Source organism: Rutidosis leptorrhynchoides, chromosome 4 (assembly GCF_046630445.1).
Source record: "Rutidosis leptorrhynchoides isolate AG116_Rl617_1_P2 chromosome 4, CSIRO_AGI_Rlap_v1, whole genome shotgun sequence".
In the NCBI taxonomy this organism is placed as follows: domain Eukaryota; kingdom Viridiplantae; phylum Streptophyta; class Magnoliopsida; order Asterales; family Asteraceae; genus Rutidosis; species Rutidosis leptorrhynchoides.
This window is the reverse complement of record NC_092336.1, coordinates 10,997,592-11,018,964: the sequence shown is the minus strand read 5'-3', so window position 1 is coordinate 11,018,964 and position 21,373 is coordinate 10,997,592. Positions and strand designations below refer to the sequence as shown.

The window sequence follows — 21,373 nt, the reverse complement described above, 5'->3', positions numbered from 1 at the left end:
AGATCGCCTTTGACCCCACCTTTTAGTGTTGACCGACTTTCAAAGCGTTTTTGAGCGAGTCGTGACGAAGTAGTCCCCAATCCTCGTGGTTCAACCCATGACGTGTGCTAGTAACATTTATCGATTTCTCGTAAACTAGGTCTACAAGATTCAATACTGTTTCAAAAATATTTGTGATTTGGACAAACCTCTAGCATCCTGCTGAATCGAATATGAAAACTTAAATAAGATGATAGGCATGAGATCAAAGAAATCCTACACAATCGATAAAAATACCAAGTTATCAAATAATATTAGGTTAGGGTTAGGCTGTGTGCCCACCATATACGGTGGTAGCATGTATAGCGGATTGATGAAGATTTTATTATGTTAGGATTTCTAAAGCCTGTGGTTTGATTCAATATGGCTCAACCTATCTAACATTTTGGGTTCCAGCCACATTCATTTCTAAGTACGATATGTGGGTGTTGTGTTGGCCTAACAGTTGTAGGCTTATAACCACAACCAGTTCGGGACATTCAAAAGTTAAGCCTGCCTTCAACTAATTTGACTCGTAAATTGAGAGGGGCCGCGCGAACGCAGGCCCCAACTGCCACAAATTATGATGTAGGCTCGACCACTTGGGCCGACCTTAGGGCAGCACCCCTCCAGAGTGCAATGGAGGTCACTGACCTAGGCCATGGGCATTCTTGATCACCCATTGACCCCATCCAGGTAAGTATGTAATCCATTATCTTCTTTCCCATTTTATACACTTCTCCCTTCTTTTCATTTAGTTTTATCATCCGATGTGGGATGGATCATTTATATACACATGCTCTTTTAATCTTTTTCCAGGCTTCTAGCCTTCTACTGTATAATGATTTCTTTTTTTTCTTCTTTCCATTTCTACTTTTAATTTTCATACTCCATTTATTAAGTTTATAATTATATAATTAAAATTAAATATAATCATGATGATGATCATGTTATCCGGTACTTGTGATGTTGAGTTTACAAATATGTGCTTAAAACGAACATTGAATCAACATTCTAAAAGATACAAGACAATTAGACAAATGTACGCTCCTATGCATCTTTACCTCTAGTTAAGTACACTTTATATTATTTTACCTTTGGCATAAACTTGTTAATAAACACGGTAAAACTCGGTTACAATGTGCAAAGTTTAGGGCAAAACCAACATACTATCATACATGGTACGATATTCGATACTATTATCAAACAATTAGTTCAGGAGACATGTTAGAGATTCTTTGGTAGACATGTTAGAGATTGTCGTTGTCTCTATTGAAACTGATATGCCGAATGTTGTTCATGGTTCAAATACTAGATTAAAATTCAAATGTTAGCATTAATCCACGGCTTCATAAAATGAAAAGAAATACAATATGCCTCATGATTGCCATCTCTGGAATCTGTAGCAAAGAGCAAATATATCATAGTTAAACATCATATCACACACACTATCAATTACAATCATGTTGCATAAGCACAGATCAAAGTATGCTTGATAAATAAAACATGGCAACTTCTTCGGATATTCTACATGTGTAGTAGAAAATCCGAAGAAGTTGCCATTGAATTGTAAATAAGTGGCAAATTAGGTGTGGGATGAGTAACTAACTAGTTGAAGCGTGCGGGTTCAAAACCAATATGCTACACTACAATTTTAAAATACTGATCATAAGAGCTAACGTATTATAAGATGTTTGTGAACATTTATATACACACTCAGGACCACATTCAACCCATTTGATCCATTCCATATCACGTCCACGTTCCGTAGTTACCAATTTGACCTGTTATAAGTGTTGGTTTATTTTGGCTAGTAGAAGATATGTTTATCCCACATTGGTGGGAGGAAGATGTGAAGGGTGAGTGACTTGGTTATATAAGAGGGGCTAAGTCTTCATTCCAAATCGCACCAATCAATACACTTTAAGTATTTGATTATTTCTTTCTTTCTTACCCTTGTTTGAGAGTTGTATTAGTTAAATATTTTGGAGAGTGTAGTTGGCTTAAGAGAGTCGTCTATATCATTGTAACAATTTGTGATATAGTGTATTTCTCTCTTTGGAGGCCGGTGGTTTTTCTCCTGTTTTGGAGTTTCCACGTTAAATCTTGTGTTGTGTATTGTTTTTATTTCTTTACTATTATTGTTGGGCTGGGTGGTGGGAATTAGTGAGGCCGTAATTTCCCAACAACTGGTATCAGAGCGTCAGGTTTGACGGGGGTCTCGGTTATAGGAGTCGGAGTATGCTCTGTGGTTACCACGTGAGTGGATCGTCCACATCAGAAACGAGTTCTATTGATCATATAGGGTATCTGGTTAGACAATATTTTTTCTGATTCGTAGTAATAATTGGATTTGTTAGTGGCCTAGTTGTGGATTTCCGATTTAAAGGGTCCTGGCTACCTGCTACATCTTTTGGCTATTCGAAACGTGAGCAAAATCAGAGAAAGTGTTGTTTATAGGATACGGATACGATGTCGAAGTTCAGTCCAATGAGGTTTGATGTTGAGAAATTTGATGGGAGGATCAATTTTGGCTTATGGCAGGTTCAAGTCAAGGATGTGTTGATTCAGTCTGGTTTACACAAGGCTTTGAAGGGTAAACCCACCCTTGTTCCCGGCAGTGATTCTAGCAAGAAGTTCGATAAAGAAGAATGGGATGATATGGATTTAAGGGCGGCAAGTGCGATTCGTTTGTGTCTTGCAAAGAACGTGCTTGCAAATGTGCACGGGTTATCAACGGCAAATGAGCTTTGGGTTAAACTAGAGCAGTTGTACCAGGGCAAGGGCATCTCAAATCGGTTGTGTCTTAAAGAACAATTTCATACTCTGCGTATGGATGGGGGTTCAAAGATTTCAGATCATCTAAATATTCTTAATGGTATTGTTTCAGAACTTGAAGCTATTGGAGTTAAAGTGGATGATGAAGATAAAGCTTTGAGGTTGATATTATCTTTGTCATCATCTTATGAACACATGAAACCTATTTTGATGTATGGGAAAGAAACTCTGAAGTTTGAAGACGTTACTAGCAAGCTCCTATCCGAGGAGAAAAGACTGGAAGGTAACAGGGTCTCGTCATCAGGAGATACGATAGTGTTGTGTTCGGATAGGCGAAAGAGAAACTCTGGGAAGAATCTGGTATGCTGGAGGTGCGGGAAGACTGGGCATGTAAGGGTTAATTGTCCAGGTGGAGCTAATCCGGCAAATGGCTCCAAAGATGCTAACATTGTCTCCGTTGTTACGGAGAGTGACGAATTCCTCTGAAGTCACGTCATCCTCATGGTGTGTCCGCGCCACCATGAAAAGGGATGTTTGTTAGCGGTTCCACAATTACACATGGGCATTGGTTTGACATTTATGCAGGTTGTGTGGTGGAAACTGATGTTGTAGCTGATGGGACTTTCGGGAAAGCCAAACAGGGAAGTTGCACCATAAAGTTTCAGCTGGTTGTTCAACAACATGTGCCGAGGTGAAATGCTTGGAATGCGATATTGTAAGTGCTATACTCTTTATGGTGGAGTATGATAATCCTTGTTAAGAGTTATGATTGTCTGTGATGACAATGATTGTCGGTTTAGACAATGTTCGATGAAGATGCAAGTTTTGTCTCTTGGGAGATAATGTCAACGGCATGAAGATGAGGATCTTGAAGTTGTCGTCGAGGAAGCGTCTACATCGGTTATCCTTGCAATGTGGAAGCATGGTTATCTTCTTCTATCCAAAAGGTGGAGATTTGTTGGTTTATTTTGGCTAGTAGAAGATATGTTTATTCCACATTGGTGGGAGGAAGATGTGAAGGGTGAGTGACTTGGTTATATAAGAGGGGCTAAGTCTTCATTCCAAATCGCACCAATCAATACACTTTAAGTATCTGATTATTTCTTTCTTTCTTACCCTTGTTTGAGAGTTGTATTAGTTAAATATTTTGGAGAGTGTAGTTGGCTTAAGAGAGTCGTCTATATCATTGTAACAATTTGTGATATAGTGTATTTCTCTCTTTGGGGGCCGGTGGTTTTTCTCCTGTTTTGGAGTTTCCACGTTAAATCTTGTGTTGTGTATTGTTTTTATTTCTTTACTATTATTGTTGGGCTGGGTGGTGGGAATTAGTGAGGCTGTAATTTCCCAACAATAAGTGTGTTAAAACTTATTTAAGGGATCCTACATAGCTGCATACAAGGTTTATATTTTCACTTTCTATTGTGTTGTGTTAAGGTTGTGGATTTTGTAATGGTTATTATTATGTAATACTAATTCCTCGTGGTTCGACCCACTACATGTGCTAGTAACATCTGTCGGTTTCTCCCTGTACATGTTTTTCTTCATTTTCTTTCTGACTACTTTGCTGGCTGAGTAGGTCTACAAGATTCAAGACTGTTTCGAAATACTTGCGGATTGTGTTGAGGTGTGGAGACATTTAAACAAAAGCTGGAAAAAAAAAGTGTCACGGATTTTGCAGATTTCGGTAAGCGTGAAACAGAGCAAAACAGTGCAAAAACAGAGAAAAATGATGGTGCGCGGCGCGCACCCTGCGCGCACTAGGTGAAACTTGATCAGAAGGTTTGCTCGAAGAATCAAGAGTGCACGGCGCGCACGTTTAAGTGTGCACGGCGCGCACGTTGTCTGGCAGTGAGCTGTCAGCATGTTGATCAACTTTTGCACATGGGATCCGTATTTGGTTGTCCAAGTTGTCACTTTAGGTGCATGTGGGCTACTTTACACCTTGTTTTAGAGCTGTGATCATGCTAATACAAGGGTGTAAAGAGGATCAAGATGGCTAGTTGATGATTACTTGAAGCATGCTTATGTATTCTTGTTCTCCTATAAATGTTCCTGATTATAACTCATTGTAAACTCACCACCACGAAATTTAATCAATAAGAACACTCTTTGGTTGGCCGTGGACTAAAGCAATCACAAACGATTGCATATAACCACGTTAAATTCCCGTGTTTTTATCATTCTTGCTTGTGTTACGATTATCACTATATTTTTCGTTTGTTGGAAGTGGGTTAGATAACTTGGGTTATCTTGTCTTGTTTGGGCTCACCTAATCGGGTTTCCTAACAGATTGGACAAACCTCTACCATCCTACTGAATCGAACATGAAATCTTAAACAAGATGACAGGCATGAGATCAAGGAATCTTACACAATCCAAAATTTCAAGATATCAAACCTACATATTCTCTTGTTTGACAATTTGAGAAGGTCACCTAGTGACCTTCTAATATTCTTAAATAGCTGGTTACAAGATTGCAACTAGTTTGTACATGTCTTATAATAACTACAAGTTCTGTTTATTGCCCCATACAGCTAGTCGTCTATTCCTAAATAGCATAAGCAGTTGCGATGTCATAATTGTAGGAATAGAAAAGCAAAATTGCAAGAGAATTTAAGAAATTGTGAAACGAAGTTGTGAATGGGTGGTTTTCGAAATACATAACCTAAACTTATTACTTCGTGGAAATCTAGTGGATTATCATGAAAATTGTTGTTGCTAACATTGCTTCAACTACGGAGTATAAAATTCTGAAAATAAGTAATTATCATTCATAGTATGTTGTTTCTAGTAACCCATATTTAATATGTTAAGATCCTTGTAACGAGTGATTTGATACTATACAGCATAATAAATTTGGGTTCTAGCCAACCTACAAGTATGCTATAGCTTTGTATTGTTTCGGAGTAGTCTGTGTTTGTATTGCTTTGTATCATCTATTCACTTTGGCTTCGTATTAGGTTAGGCTCAGTATCATTGGTAGCCGCTTTCTATGTACGATTTCTTTTCAAAAACGTTATCAGTATTTTAGAAAACAAAAAAAGAAATATGTTGTGAAGGCTATTCCCCAAGATTTTTTTGCATTCCTGTCATCCAGTTCAATCCGAGAGCCATCTTACACAGTTGGCCATCATTTTAAAATTGCGAACTGTAGGACAAAATTTTAAAAATCATACAAACTGAGATATAAACTGATACATAAAATTAATACAGTAGATGGAAATTACACACTAAAAGAAATACATAACAAAATTAGAAAAAGACGATGGCCGGAGCTTGTGTTAAACACAATTCCCTTAAAACAGATTCGAGTCTGTTTCCCAGGGTACGGCGGCCTAAGCTGCGTACAGCCGGAGTAGAATACTTGCCTGAAAATGCAGAGGTTATAGAGAGTATTGTTGTTGTTTTTGGTGTGTTTCTCTTGGTATTTCCATGGATGAAGGTGGTATCCTTTTATAGACTAAAATTACCACTTGAAACCAACTCATTAAATGATATAAGCTACCCACTTGTAACCAACTCATTAAATGACATATTCAATACCATAAATACTGAATTTTAATGTCCTTAAAATCAGAGATTTGATTCTTAAATGAGTTGAAAAACTACAACTAACTCATTAAATGACATTAAACACCTCTCTTTGTAACATGATATCTCATTCACCATTATATAACTTTGGACACATAATATAACATCTTGAAGCCCTTGTAAAGAGCTACGTAATCATATAAAATATTACTCATAAATATCTTATATACGTATACATAGTTAGGTCCAAAGTTCGGAAAAAATATACACTTGAGAACTGATTTTTCAACAATCCCCCACATGAATAGATATCAATTTAAAACACACAAATATACCGCATTTTCAACAGTTGAGTCTTGCATAGGATAGGTAGTTTTATCCTTTGGTCTCCTGGCTCTCAGTAGACGCGAAGTCCTTGAACTGATCTGCCGCTTGTGTAGACGACAATACATTTCACACATGACTCTCCTTGACAATTTCAACTCCTCGTAGTCGTGTCCGTTGTGGTCCTGAACACTAGCCTGGTTCTGCTAGAGCTTTAGGAATTTTGCCCAATAATTCTTTTCGAAGCGACCCCACTTCTCTCTCACATAGGTGATTCACACATAATCATTAAAAGCTTAACGCTTATCCTCATAATAATGTCACCGAGTTAATAGGAATGGGCTAGAGAGTTTATTTGAACTCCCCCACAGTGACCTCCCTCAGTCTATACAATTAGGTTGTCCTATTGAACCTAGATCTTGGGATCTCCAGTCAACTAGGTTAGGTTTCCTTCGTATAAACTCATTCATTCAAGGGCTTTAGTCCCATTCCTCTTGACGACCTATACACTACCTCTCTGCTTAAGCCTTTTGTAAGCGGATCCGCTATATTATCATTTGACTTCACATAGTCAATAGTGATAATTCCCGTCGAGAGTAGTTGTCGTATCGTTTTATGCCTACGTCGTATATGCCGAGACTTACCATTATACATTAAGCTGTGAGCTCTGCCAATGGCCGATTGGCTGTCACAGTGTATACATATGGCCGACACCGGCTTAGGCCATTCTGGTATATCCTCGGTGAACTGACGTAGCCACTCTGCCTCTTCTCCACATTTATCTAAGGCAATAAATTCAGATTCCATTGTGGACCTAGCTATAACTGTATGTTTACAAGATTTCCAAGATATAGCTGCTAGGGGTGGGCACAATATCCGAATCTGAATCCGCAATCCGAATTATCCGAAAATCCGATCCGAAAATATCCAAAAATTCGGATATCCGGATTTTCGGATATCCGAAAATCGGATATCCGGATTTTCAGATTCGGATATCGGATCAATTTTCCAAAATTTTTGGATATTCGGAGAATCCGATATCCGAAATAAAGTACACTTATTATTAATTTATTTATTGTATTTATAGTTTAGTAGCCCAATGTTATCGCTTATGGACCATATAGCTTTCAAGGTAAACTAAACTTTTAACTTTTAAGAGTAAAAAGAACAAAGATAACAGATAGAAACAATCAATTGTTACAAAGAGTAAAGTTAGTATCCTTTGAACTTTTATTAATACTGTTTCTTGTTGAAACTAACTTGCAATCATATTTGGATACACTTTTTGTTTGGTTCATCCTTAAAAGATGGATTTGTATCATTTTTATTGTAACAATTATGACATACTAATTATAACTTGATTCGCGTTCTAGAAAACATAAAGTTATTATTTGATATAGAATAAATCACTATATAAGAAATAAATCACAGTACATCAAAAGTTATAAGAAATATAGCAGTATATGTTAAGCAGATAATTTGTATGAATATCTCTATATAAACAATTAACTAGATATAACTGTCATGTTTGTATTACGATGATGTGTTAATCATGTTTTGAACTTTGTTATGTTTTTTACGATGTTGTATTAATCGTGTTTTGAACTTTTGTAATACGAACTATAGAATGTTGAACTTAGGCGTATGTGACTTGTTATGTAATATATGTATTGCCATTTTTTATTTTTTGCATTTATTAGATATAGTTCGGATATTCGAATAATCCGGTATCCTAATCCGAAATTTCGGATATCCGATTTTCGGATATCTGAAATTTCGGATTCGGATTTCGGATGGCCGTATTCACTATCCGAATTTTCGGATATCCGAAATTCCGGATATCCGGTTTTGCCCACCCCTAATAGCTGCACCTCCCAATGTAAAAACATATCCACTGGTAGCTCTGGAATCCTTTATATCAGAAATCCAATTAGCATCACTAAATCCTTCGATTACGGCAGGATATCTGTTATAATGCAGTCCATATTCACGAGTAAATCTCAAGTATCTAAGTATCCGAGTTATGCTCTTCCAATGATCAGTGCTCGGATTACTCGTATATCTACTTAACCTACTCACAACATAAGCTATGCCAGGTCTAGTACAACTCATTAGATACATTAGACTGCTAATTATTCTTGAGTATTCAAGCTGAGCCACAGGCGCTCCTCTATTCTTAGCTAGATGTTGACTCGTATCAATTGGAGTCCTAGCTATGTTAGAGTCATTCTCATTGAATTTCTCAAGAATTCTGTCCACATAGTGCTTTTGACTTAACATAAGTCCATTCTGGGTTCTTATGATCTTGACTCCAAGAATCACATCAGCTAAACCCATATCCTTCATGTCAAACCTAGATTTCAACATGTCTTTAGTAGATATTATCTTATCATTATTGCTTCCAATAATAAGCATATCATCGACATAAAGACATAAGATGACATATCCAGATCCTGAGTGTTTCACATACACACACTTGTCACATTCATTTATTTTGAATCCACATTCTAACAGGGTGTGATCAAACTTTTGATGCCATTGTTTTGGAGCTTATTTTAATCCATACGATGACTTGACAAGCTTACACACTTTCCTTTCTTGGCCTGGAGACCCAAAACCTTCCGGTTGCTCCATATAAATCTCTTCTTCTAGATTTCCATTAAGAAAAGCTGTTTTTACATCCATTTGGTGAACTTCCAAGTTTTTGATGGCTGCGATGGCCAATACCATTCTTATGGAAGTTATTCAGGTTACTGGCGAGTAGGTATCAAAATAATCGAGACCTTCCCGCTGCCTATAACCTTTGATCACCAATCTAGCTTTATACTTATCAATAGTGCCATCGGCTTTCATTTTCTTCTTGAAAATCCAATGATAGCCTAATGGTTTACATCCCGGAGGAAGATCCACTAGCTCCCATGTGTGATTTTGCAAAATATAATCTATTTAGTCTTTGAAGGCTTCTTTCCATTGTGGCCCTTCCGAAGAGGTAATTGCCTCTTGGTATGTCTTAGGATCACTCTCTACCATGTAAGAGACGAAATCAGGACCAAAAGATTTCTCAATCCTAGCCCGTTTACTTCTTCTGGGCTCATCCTCTTCTTCCTCAACATGTTCATGTCTTTCTAGACTATCCAGTCTATCATCATCATGAATAACCTCATTAGGTTGCTCACATGAACTTAGACAACGAAACACATTTTCAAAGAACGAAGCATTCCTTGACTCCATAATGGTATTCTTGTGTATATCTGGGATCTTTGACTCGTGCACCAGAAATCGATAGGCACTACTGTGGTGAGCATATCCAATAAATATGCAATCCACAATTTTAGTTCTGAGTTTAAGTGCTTTAGGTGGTGGAATAACCACCTTGGCTAAGCACCCCCACACTTTCAAGTATTTGCATGATGGTTTTCGTCCCATCCACAGTTCATACGGGGTTTCATCCTTCTTCTTACGGGGTATCCTATTTAAAAGATAGTTAGCCGACAAGATGGCTTCCCCCCACATATGCTGGTTCAACCCTGAACTAATCAACATGGCATTCACCATTTCTTTCAATGTGCGATTCTTCCTTTCCGCAATTCCATTCGACTGTGGCGAATAGGGTGTGGTGAACTCATGCCTAATTCCATTTTGTGAACAAAATTTAGCAAATGGAGATACATATTCACCTCCCCTATCGCTTCTAACAACCTTAATTTTCTTGTTAAGTTGGTTCTCAACTTCACTTTTGTACAAGACAAATTTCTCTATTGCTTCATCTTTACTCTTAAGTAAATACACATAGTAATACTTGGTGCAATCGTTAATAAACGTAATAAAATACTTGTTTCCACCTTGTGTTGGAATCAATTTTAAATCACACACATCGGTATGTACTATATCAAGGGGTTCGGTTTTTCTTTCAACTGATTGAAATGATGATCTTGTCGTTTTTGCTTCAACACATGTTGGACATTTATAATTTGAGTCAATATGAAATGTTGGTATGCAATTTAATTTAATTAAGCGACGAATAGAATTAAAATTTACATGACCAAGTCGGCCATGCCAAACATTAGATGACTCAAGCATATAAGCAGAACTAGTAGATGCTTTATTAATTTCATTTTTAGTCACCATTACATTAAGCTTAAACATTCCATCCTGGGCATAGCCCTTACCAACAAACATTCCATTCTTACTTATAACAACTTTATCAGACTCAAACACAAGCTTAAAACCAAACTTGTTAAGCAACCAACCCGAAACAAGATTCTTACGAATCTCGGGAACAAACAAGACATTTTTGAGCTTAAGCTCTTTTCCTGATGTCATCTTTAACACGACATCTCCTTCACCCTTGATCTCGGCGGTAGCAGAATTACCCATGAACAATTTATCTCCATTATTCACCTCTACAAGTGTATTAAAGAGGTTCCTATTGGAAGATACATGGCGAGTAGCTCCAGTGTCAACCCACTGATGTTAAAGCGAAGGGGTACAAAATACTATTAATTTTTACAAGGAAATACTATTAAATACGATACAATTTTACACAAGATATTTATTTATTTATAGAATGGATATACCTAAACCTTGCTACAACACTTATAGGCAGTGTACCTAATCGTACAGTAGTGTAGTTTTTAGTAAGTCCGGTTCGTTCCACAGGGATCTTAGCCAAGTTCAACGCTATATTTTTAAATATATAAATATATATATAAATAGTATTATTATTATAAAAGGGGGTTTTTACCATTTAATGACCGGTTTATCGATTTAAAAACTTTAGTCGCAGTTAAAACCTAATGTAAAATATTAAAAATAAATATAACTTAAATTAAAGCGTAAAGTAAATAACGATAATGAAATTGCGATAAATAAAAGTGCGATAAATAAAATGACGATAAATTAAAGTGCGATAATTAAAAGTGCAATTAAATATGAAATAAAGGAATTATGCTTATTTAAACTTCCGTAATCATGATGTTTGACGTGTTGATTTTAGTTTATTACCATGGGTTAATTATCCTTTGTCCTGGATTATTCAATATGTCCGTCTGGTTTTTGTCCATAACAGTCCATCAGTCATAAATATAAAGTGCGAGTGTCCTCGTCAAATTATCCTTATATCCGAAGTTAAATATTTCAACTAATTGGGGACTTAAACTATAATTACACCAAGTGTCCTTGTATATAATTCACCCCTGTTTTAATAAGTCCATTGACTATTAATCCATTCCCGTGTCCGGTTAAATGAACGATTATTAGTACTTATAAATATCCCGCCCATCGTGTCCGATCGAGTGTATATGGTTATTTATAGGTACGTCCAATTGTAAATCTTTATATTAAATTAACAAACTATCATTTAATTAAACAAATATAAAGCCCATTAATAGCCCATAGTCTAATTTCCACAAGTGTCATTCTTTTGTCCAAACTTCAATTATGGTACAAAGTCCAATTACCCAATTTTAATATTTTAGCCCAACATCACAATTACTTCGGCTTAAATAAGCATAATAATAACTTAGCTACGAGACATTAATTTAAAAAGGTTGAACATAACTTACAATGATTAATAATAGCGTAGCGTTATACGGACAGAATTTCAACTTACACCCTTACAACATTCGCTAACATACCCTTATTATTAAAATTAAAATTAAAATTATAATATATATATATATATATATATATATATATATATATATATATATATATTTTACGTAAGAGGAAAGAAGAGAAAAAGATGTGTTTTTGTTCAACCAAAACTGCGAAATTTATAGGACCTGACCCTCAAATTGGGGCCATGCGATCGCATGGAAATTAAGCCTCCAGGCCATGCGATCGCATGGAGGTAGGATCCAGCTCACATACTTTTGTTTGCTTTCTTGCCGACGGTTTTATATAATAATATAATATATATATATATAATTTTAAGAATTAATTATATATTATATTATATTCGTGTGCATAGTTCACTTGTAATTTTTAGTCCGTTGCGTCGAGCGCTGAGAGTTGACTCTGGTCCCGGTTCTGGATTTTCGAACGTCCTTTCGTACAATTTAATATCTTGTATTTTGCGTTTTGCGTCTTGTACTCTTGTAATTTTGAGACGTTTCTTATCAATAATTGGAACCACTTTGATTGTAATTTGTACTTTTTAGCTTTTTGGTCGTTTGCCTCTTCAATTCGTCGAATCTGTCTTTTATCTTCACCTTTTATTATTTAAACGAATATCACTTGTAAATAGAACAATTGCAACTAAAAGCTTGTCTTTCTTGAGGGATAATGCTATGAAATATATGTTCGTTTTTAGCATTATCAAATATTCCCACACTTGAGCGTTGCTTGTCCTCAAGCAATATAGTCTTGAAATAAAAATACTAGAATCACTTCTTTATTCTTCACACTTTGTACACCAGTGATTTCTATACGGCGGTATAAACAATGATAGTAACGTTGTGGTTTACAGTCCCACATGACTATGAAAATTTAGATCCTTTAGGAAATTGGATCTTTATGAAAACATTTGATCTTTTGTAAATTCAATCTAGCTTTTACCCTAGATAAGTTTTCCGGAATAACCCTTCACCGGTGTTTGCAAATTGTTTTTGTGGGTTTTAGATTTGAAAATTTTAGCTCAAAACTTGCGATTTTGTGTCACCCACTTGCTAACCTTGTATTGGGAAAGCAACACGTCCAGTTTACTTGCTTCGTATATTACCTTTCGGTAAACTACCGTCCGATTGTAAAGAAAAGCGTTGAACAAGCAACTGTTAAGGTAATGTCCCGTGACATGCTTTTAATTATGGTCTATAACGTGTCGGATGCAATTACTATCCTTTGTAGGAGCAATAGTAAAGCTCACCCTATAGTTTTTCGGTCTGACACAAGGTCCTGTCTTTGACCATGCTATGCAACCACCGTTCTTACGGTTGACACCCGATTTGATTCAGGCGACCTAATGAATTCCAGGTGAATTCCTAGGATTTTACGTTCAACGGTAATGAACGCATTGAAAATAGGGTTTTCAGAAAACAAATCGGTTTGTAATTTTGATCAAAATATTTTCTCGTTCAAGCTTGAGTTTAGATATCATCGAATTCCATGAGTTTGAATTCTCAATCTTTAAGGTCAATCTCAAGGATTGAGTAATATCAGTCTTAAAAGCTGATTTTTGATCTTTAAGGAGATTATCCTTTCTGGGGGTCTGATTCATTAGTCTTATCAAGCTAATTTGTACGGCGCCCTCCCCATTTTACGAGACAGATCCTCTCATGGTTAGGATAAGTCTGACCACTTGGCGACCCTGTTTGATGCTGAGGTCCGTGGATTTCCAGCTGATTTTCGAGAAAACTTTTCAAGGTTTTTCGTAGACTCTACAACTGGGCTGGACGACAACTTCCTGACCTAAATCAAGAAGCGCGTTTCTTTTTCGGAAGACTTTACTTCCTTTTAATGATGGAATTGATTCATCGTGTATCGTGTAGATCCATCTTTCTTTCAAATATATTATAATTTACGGGTAAAACAGTTAATTTTGTCTAAAACAAAAGTATCTTCAATTATTTGTACAAAAATATGTGATATATGTTCTAAATAACTTGGTAATTTTTCCCACACTTGACTTTTATTTTCCTTTCTTTGCCTTTTTATTGTCCTCTATTCCATTTTAAATGAATTCTAACATTTTGGGTTGTTTCTCAATTTATGTTCTTTACGAGGTAACAATAATTTCGGTGTTAACACCTAGTTTTATCGCTCATAAATATGTATAAACATGATTTTGAGTTCATTTAATTGAAAATTTTGAAATTTTTTACTAGAATTAGGTAGTCAGTATATAAGACTAGGACTGTTCTTTATTATCAGAGAGCACTAGATTCTAATACAACTACTGCGTTACTAGTATTTTTAATGGTAACCAAGCGTTTAAATTAAAATTTTTAAAAATCTGAAAGAATTTAACCCCTTCCCACACTTAAGATCTTGCAGTGCCCTCATTTACAAGAAATCAGTAGCAATTTAAATTATTGAGGGTGAGTAGCGTAGAAAAATGATTAAATTTTACCAAAGTTTCCAAACATATTGGCGTTTTTTTTAAATGTTTTTGGCATACTTTAGATCAATAAGATTAAAAATAATGATAATAAAATTTCTCGTCCCGCCCTCGGGTAAAGCAATTTTGGTTCAATGACCTAGTCTTCAACTCACGACGAATTTTAAAAATCATATTTTTAGCTTAGTGAAATAAAGTAAATTTTTGTTTTTAAATTCACACCAAACTTAAATTTAAAATGCATAAAATTAAAAATTCATTTAATATCATTAATATTTTTATACATTAATTTTACAAACTTATATTAAAAATATTAATTTTTAAAATATTTAAAAACTTAAATATATTGGTTTTAAAAAATTTACAATATTAATTTTAAAAACATGGTAAAGATAAAATTAAAAATATTTTTGGTCTTTTATCCCACTTTAATCAATCAAATATTATCAAAAATATACGCCCCTCTTTTCGGTAAAGTAATTTCGGTTCCATAACCTAGTTTTACTCCTGATGAATTTTTGAAATATTTTGGGTTGATTGATTAAAGATATTTATACCTTAAGAATAAACGGTAAATTTCGCAGTGATGTAATAAATTTTTGTATGATATCAATAATTTTGGTTACGCATACCTAATTTTATTGAATATTAATTTAATACTTTATAGCGAACGATTCAGCGTTTATTATCAAAAGGTTAAAAGTAATAAAAAAAATAAAAATAAAAACTGTACATACTTACTTGTGAGAAAGAATTCTCAGAGACCTACTTTAGCTGACTCATAGGAGAGTCGTGTGATTTGGTTCTCCATAGCTACGTAAGCGTAACCTCGATTCTTCAATATCTTTTCTTCTAAACATATAAACGGTCCTTCTCTACATAGAGTAACAAATTCGGTATTTGAATATGTTTGATTATTTGAACATTTACCTTCGTGTGACCATTTTCCGCATTTATAACATCTTTCAAGGTGTCTGAAAGGACCCGTTCATATACATTATAAACGATTCACAATAGTTGATTACATCGCGAGGTATTTGACCTCTATATGATACATTTTACAAACATTGCATTCGTTTTTAAAAGACAAACTTTCTTTACAACAAAAGTTGACGGCATGCACACCATTTCATAATACATCCAACTATAATTTGGCTTAATAATAATCTTGATGAACTCAATGACTCGAATGCAACGTCTTTCAAAATATGCCATGAATGACTCCAAGTAATATCCTTAAAATGAGTTAATGCACAGCGGAAGATTTCTTTAATACCTGAGAATAAACATGCTTTAAAGTGTCAACCAAAAGGTTGGTGAGTTCATAGGTTTATCATAACAATCATTTCAATATATTAATAGACCACAAGATTTCCGTTTATAAATATATGTACACCCGCAAGTGTATAAAAGTATTCTATAAGTTGTAGGCACCCGGTAACAAGCCTTAACATTCATGTTTTACCCTCTGAAGTACACCAGATCAGGTGTGTTTAAAATAACCTCGAAGTACTAAAGCATCCCATAGTCAGGATGGGGTTTGTCAGGCCCAATAGATCTATCTTTAGGATTCGCGCCTACCGTACATAGACAAGTAGTTTAATGTTACCAAGCTAAGGGTATATTTCTGGTTTAAACCCACATAGAATTAGTTTTAGTACTTGTGCCTACTTCGTAAAACATTTATAAAACAGCGCATGTATTCTCAGCCCAAAAATATATATTGCAAAAGCAATTAAAAAGGGAGCAAATGAAACTCACAATACTGTATTTTGTAGTAAAAATACATATAACGTCATTTAACAAGTGCAAGGTTGGCCTCGGATTCACGAACGTATCAATATTTAGATTCAATATTGCAGGAAAGTACGTAGACGCAACGGAGATGATAAACACTAGATTGACCTCACGAGTATACCCATGAACCATACTCATCACCTCCATAGCTATAACTCATAATTTCCTTAGCTTCGACTCATTCAAAAAAAACTATTTTGAAATCACTCGGACACCACTCCGTCGTAATATTTTATGTATACTAATAATATCTTGAAATAATACAGAGCAAATATATATATATATATATATATATATATATATATATATATATATATATATATATATATATATATATATATCGGTTGAGAGAGTTTAGAGAAATATATTTTCAAGTTTCTATGAAATAATGAAACCTATTGAATTCTATTTATAATAAATTTTTGAATTATTAAAGTGAATTATTAAAGTATGAATTATTAAAGTGAATTATTAAAGTATGAATTATTAAAGTGAATTATTAAAGTATGAATTATTAAAGTGAATTATTAAAGTATGAATTATTAAAGTGAATTATTAAAGTTAAAGTAAAGTAAAAGTAAAGTAAAGGTAAAGTTAAAGTATAGTAAAAGTATAAAAACTATGTATGTATAATACGCGTATAAATATATATAATATTAATTTAAATCGTTATATATATTTAATGAAATAAAATATAAATATCGTTATATTTATTATACTGGTTAAGTAATGAGTTGTCAAAAGTGATTCTAGATATTTATAAAAGTTATATACGTTTTAATAATAAAGTTCTTTTTAAACTGAAAACGTCTTTGTACGTTTGAAAATAGATTAATAGAATATTATGGAAACCAATTCTCCACTAACTTTTGTCTAACTTTCGTAAATGACACTTTTTGTTTTTATTTATAAATAGCTTTACAAATTATTCTGAATATCGTTAAGAGGAATAGATTTTCTCAAATCATAGTGGACCTCTCAACAGAGACTTGTAATCATAATTCAATGTTTCTGATAATTCAATCATTTAATATATTTTTTTTTATTTTGCCGAAAATCATATTGAAACAAATACGTTCGTATAAAGTATTATACGTTTAATACTTTATTAATATTCTCACGTTATAATATATATATACATATACATATCTATTTATATATAACGGTTCGTGAATCGTCAGAATTTGGTCGAGGTTATAATGAATGTATGAACACAGTTTAAAATTCTTGAGATTTAACTTAACAAACTTTGCTTATCGTGTCGGAATAATATAAAGATTAAAGTGTAAATTTGGTCGGAAATTTCCGGGTCGTCACAGTACCTACCCGTTAAAGAAATTTCATCCCCGAAATTTGATAGAGGTCATCATGACTAACAATGAGAATGTTATTATAACGATTATAGAGTTTTATCATGTTCAAGAAGAATGGATAAAATAATTCGATTACTCGAAGCATGTGAGTGAAGTTAACGTAAATGAATGAAATAAGATAATAGTGATTCGTCGTATCTTTTGACGTCATCACGATTGATCTCCGAAAAGAAAATCTTTGTAATCTATATTGGATTTGATTATTCGGCGATTAAGGAAATTATGATCCTCTTCGAATTAATGCGATAATCCATTTTGATTTCTCTGTCGGATATTTCACTATAAATCCACCTCATTTGTTTTCTTACAACTCACACCTTCTCAACTCATATTTTAAAGTATTTGTCAATATGCTTCATCCAGTGCTGATTCTTGATATACTCCTCACTTTCATATCTGTCGCTCTTCTTTTTCATCTGCCTCCGGAAGAATCTATTTACTTCTACTATATTCTTGGTTTTATAGTGTTTTTAGTTCTCCCGTGTCTTTATATTGCTATATGCATTGATATATACGGTTTATGTTTTCTGGGTTGTTGTTGGATTTTATATCTTCCCTTATATTTCAAAGTCCTTGCTTCTTCTATAATCATTGTCATCCACAGTTAATGCTCTCTTCTATTTGCTATGATTTATACTCCCATTTCTAGTTCGGAGCTTTGTCCTTTCGTTTCTTCTTCTTGCGATTAAGCACCGCTTGTAATGGTCCAGAATTCGCAGATATAAATTTCGGAATGAACATTGTTAATGCTCTAGGAAGGAAATTGTAATGACACGATCTTGACTTGTCAAATTACCAGAATACCTCGGAAAAGGCCGAATCATCAAGAAATATTTTCTTGATATTTAGAGATCAAAGAGAATACAAGAGTCGTGTAACATAGCACATGATGACGTTATGATCTGTGAATCATCATGTTCCATTTAGAAACTCAGCATGAATTACTGTAATATAATCACGTTGATCAAGTGTCATTATATTATACTAACTCATGCTTCAGCTCCCAACACTTCTTTAAGAATATTCCTATTTTAAACTCGAATGTTTCAGAATTTAGAAACTAGAATAGTTTCTTTTATGATATAATACAGATAGCGCGAAGAGGTAATTGATTTCAGATAAGAATAATTATAAAAATATCTTCAGAAGTATGGATGATATTTATAATGAAAGATACGATGATATCTTAGAATGTCTAATATCAGAGGATGATGAAGGATATTGTCCGCAGGGGTTTAGAGTCAGGAGCAAGGTATTCGTTAATGACTTCAGCAAGTACTGAATCATTTGGATTCTTTGAAGGCAGGTTCGGCCTTTGTGATTTGTCCACAGCCTCCTTCATACTTTGCTCAATCCGTTTTCCAGTTTCAAATCTTCTCTTTTTCTGAGCTTTGCCAATATACTATCCTTTATCATCCAACTTTTTACTGTTAAGGTCGTTTACAGTTTTTGCTGCTTCATCAGCATTTTTCAAAATTTCGAAAACTGGTTCACAGTTTAGGGTGTTTTTCAGAAATTTCTCATTCAAAGAATGTAAGTCTTGGAGGTAGACATTGTGTGTATATGTAATTATTGATGTAGACATGCTGCGAGGTTTCAAAATACTGATTACTGATTCTCAATAATTGGTATGGCAATTCTTGTTATAAGGTACGAATGAGTATATGATAGGGTTTCGATAATTATAATGATTTTTTTTTTGGAAAGTCAAAGATCAGTGAAGTTGTTGGTAAGTTTATTGCTAATGTGGTGAATGTAAACGATTCCCCGGTAACGTTGGCGAAAGGGCAACGTATCTATCGAGGTTATAATAAGACTTTTTTTATTGAGAAGTCGAAGTTGACTTGCTGGAGCTGTGACAAAATTGTCTATTTTTAAACGGAATTGAAAAGTTATGTTAGCTAGTAAATGCCAAAGGGTCTAACACGGATACGTGTCGAACTATGACTTGGGTTTTGAGAGTTTTTCAGGTGTATAACTGTGGGTAACATGTGGTTGGATCATCATCTCGATAGTTGAAGTGTCTTCAGGAATTTCGAAGGGTTTGAGCACATATTGTAATCGTTAATACATATGATGTTCTAACACAGTTTTGAAGTCAAAGTATAGCTTTGAAAGATATAGGAATCTAAGAGTGATGATACTGGTTATATTTCGAATTGAATTATGCGATTTCAAAATCAGAATATGTAATTGAATTTGAATGAGTATGATTGTTTTGATTTATATGAAAGAATGGATATTGTTATGAAAGTAGGGAGTATAGTTGATGATTGCTGAATCAGTTTCGAAAAATGTAATATATTAATTGTGAATTTATATATCTCTCGGGTATTACCTACCCGTTAAAAAAATTTCACAATTAATATTTTGTACAACAGAATTTTATTACAGTCTTTATGAAAATATATATGTGCATATTTTCTTCAGATGTAACATAGATTTAATGAGTTAATATTAAATTAAACTCATTTGATTTACGGTTGAAACTAGGACTGAATAATCCCTAAAGACTTTAGAAATTACATAATTTTTACGGAGTATTTATTCAATAAAATTGAAATTATGAATTAATACTTCGTTATTTGTTGGTGTTTGTAACCCTTGCACCATATTCTCTAAAGCCACTACTCGAGCGTGAAGCGCGTTGACTTCTTCTATTACACCGGGGTGATTGTCGGTTCGGACGAGCGGATAAATAAAATCTAGAATTTGATGTAGTATATAATCATGACGAGAAACTCTGGAAATGAGAGAGAAAATGGTGTTTCGGACCGGTTCGCCGGTAAGTGCTTCAGGTTCATCGCCAAGAGGGCAATGTGGTGGATGGAAGGGATCACCTTCTTCTTGTCTCCAATTATTGAGGAGGCTACCAACCTATCCCCAATTCATCCAGAATAGATGATGGCTAATTGGTTGATCCATTCCGGTCACACTGCTTTCAGAGCTTGAGTGGGATTCCATATCGGAATTCGAGGGACTTAAACTAATGACGAATTCCATTTTGTTCTATTGAATAAAGGATTTTTCGATATGAAATGATTTTTCAGCTATCGGGTGGTATTCTAATTACATAGAATATCTATATATATAGCGCAAAAGATTTCGTAGATTACGGAGGAATTTACGGGATATGTCAGGCAAAGTTTACAGTAACAGATACGCTAAGATATGGATTAGCAGATACGCTAAGATATGAATTTTGTCTATACACTATTCATGCAATCAATGCAGTAAGATGTGTCTAGACTAAGAATGATAAGCAGACAATTTCCGACAAAAATGATAAGCAAAACTTTTGACATGCAGACACGGTCGAAGTCCAGGCTCACTAATGCATCCTAACGACTATCAGTTAGACACACTAATGCAGACCTGGTTCGCTAAGACCACCACTCTGATACCAACTGAAAGGACCCGTTTATATACATTATAAACGATTCACAATAGTTGATTACATCGCGAGGTATTTGACCTATATATGATACATTTTACA

The 21,373-nt window shown here is 34.4% G+C and overlaps 1 non-coding gene across 1 annotated transcript; it reads right to left on the bottom strand.

The window, feature by feature from the left end:
* Positions 1-561: 561 nt before the first annotated feature.
* On the bottom strand, positions 562-722 carry LOC139846312 (U1 spliceosomal RNA). Its single transcript, XR_011759035.1, has one exon. It is a non-coding gene; the product is annotated as a U1 spliceosomal RNA (small nuclear RNA).
* Between the last annotated feature and the right edge of the window lie 20,651 nt (positions 723-21,373).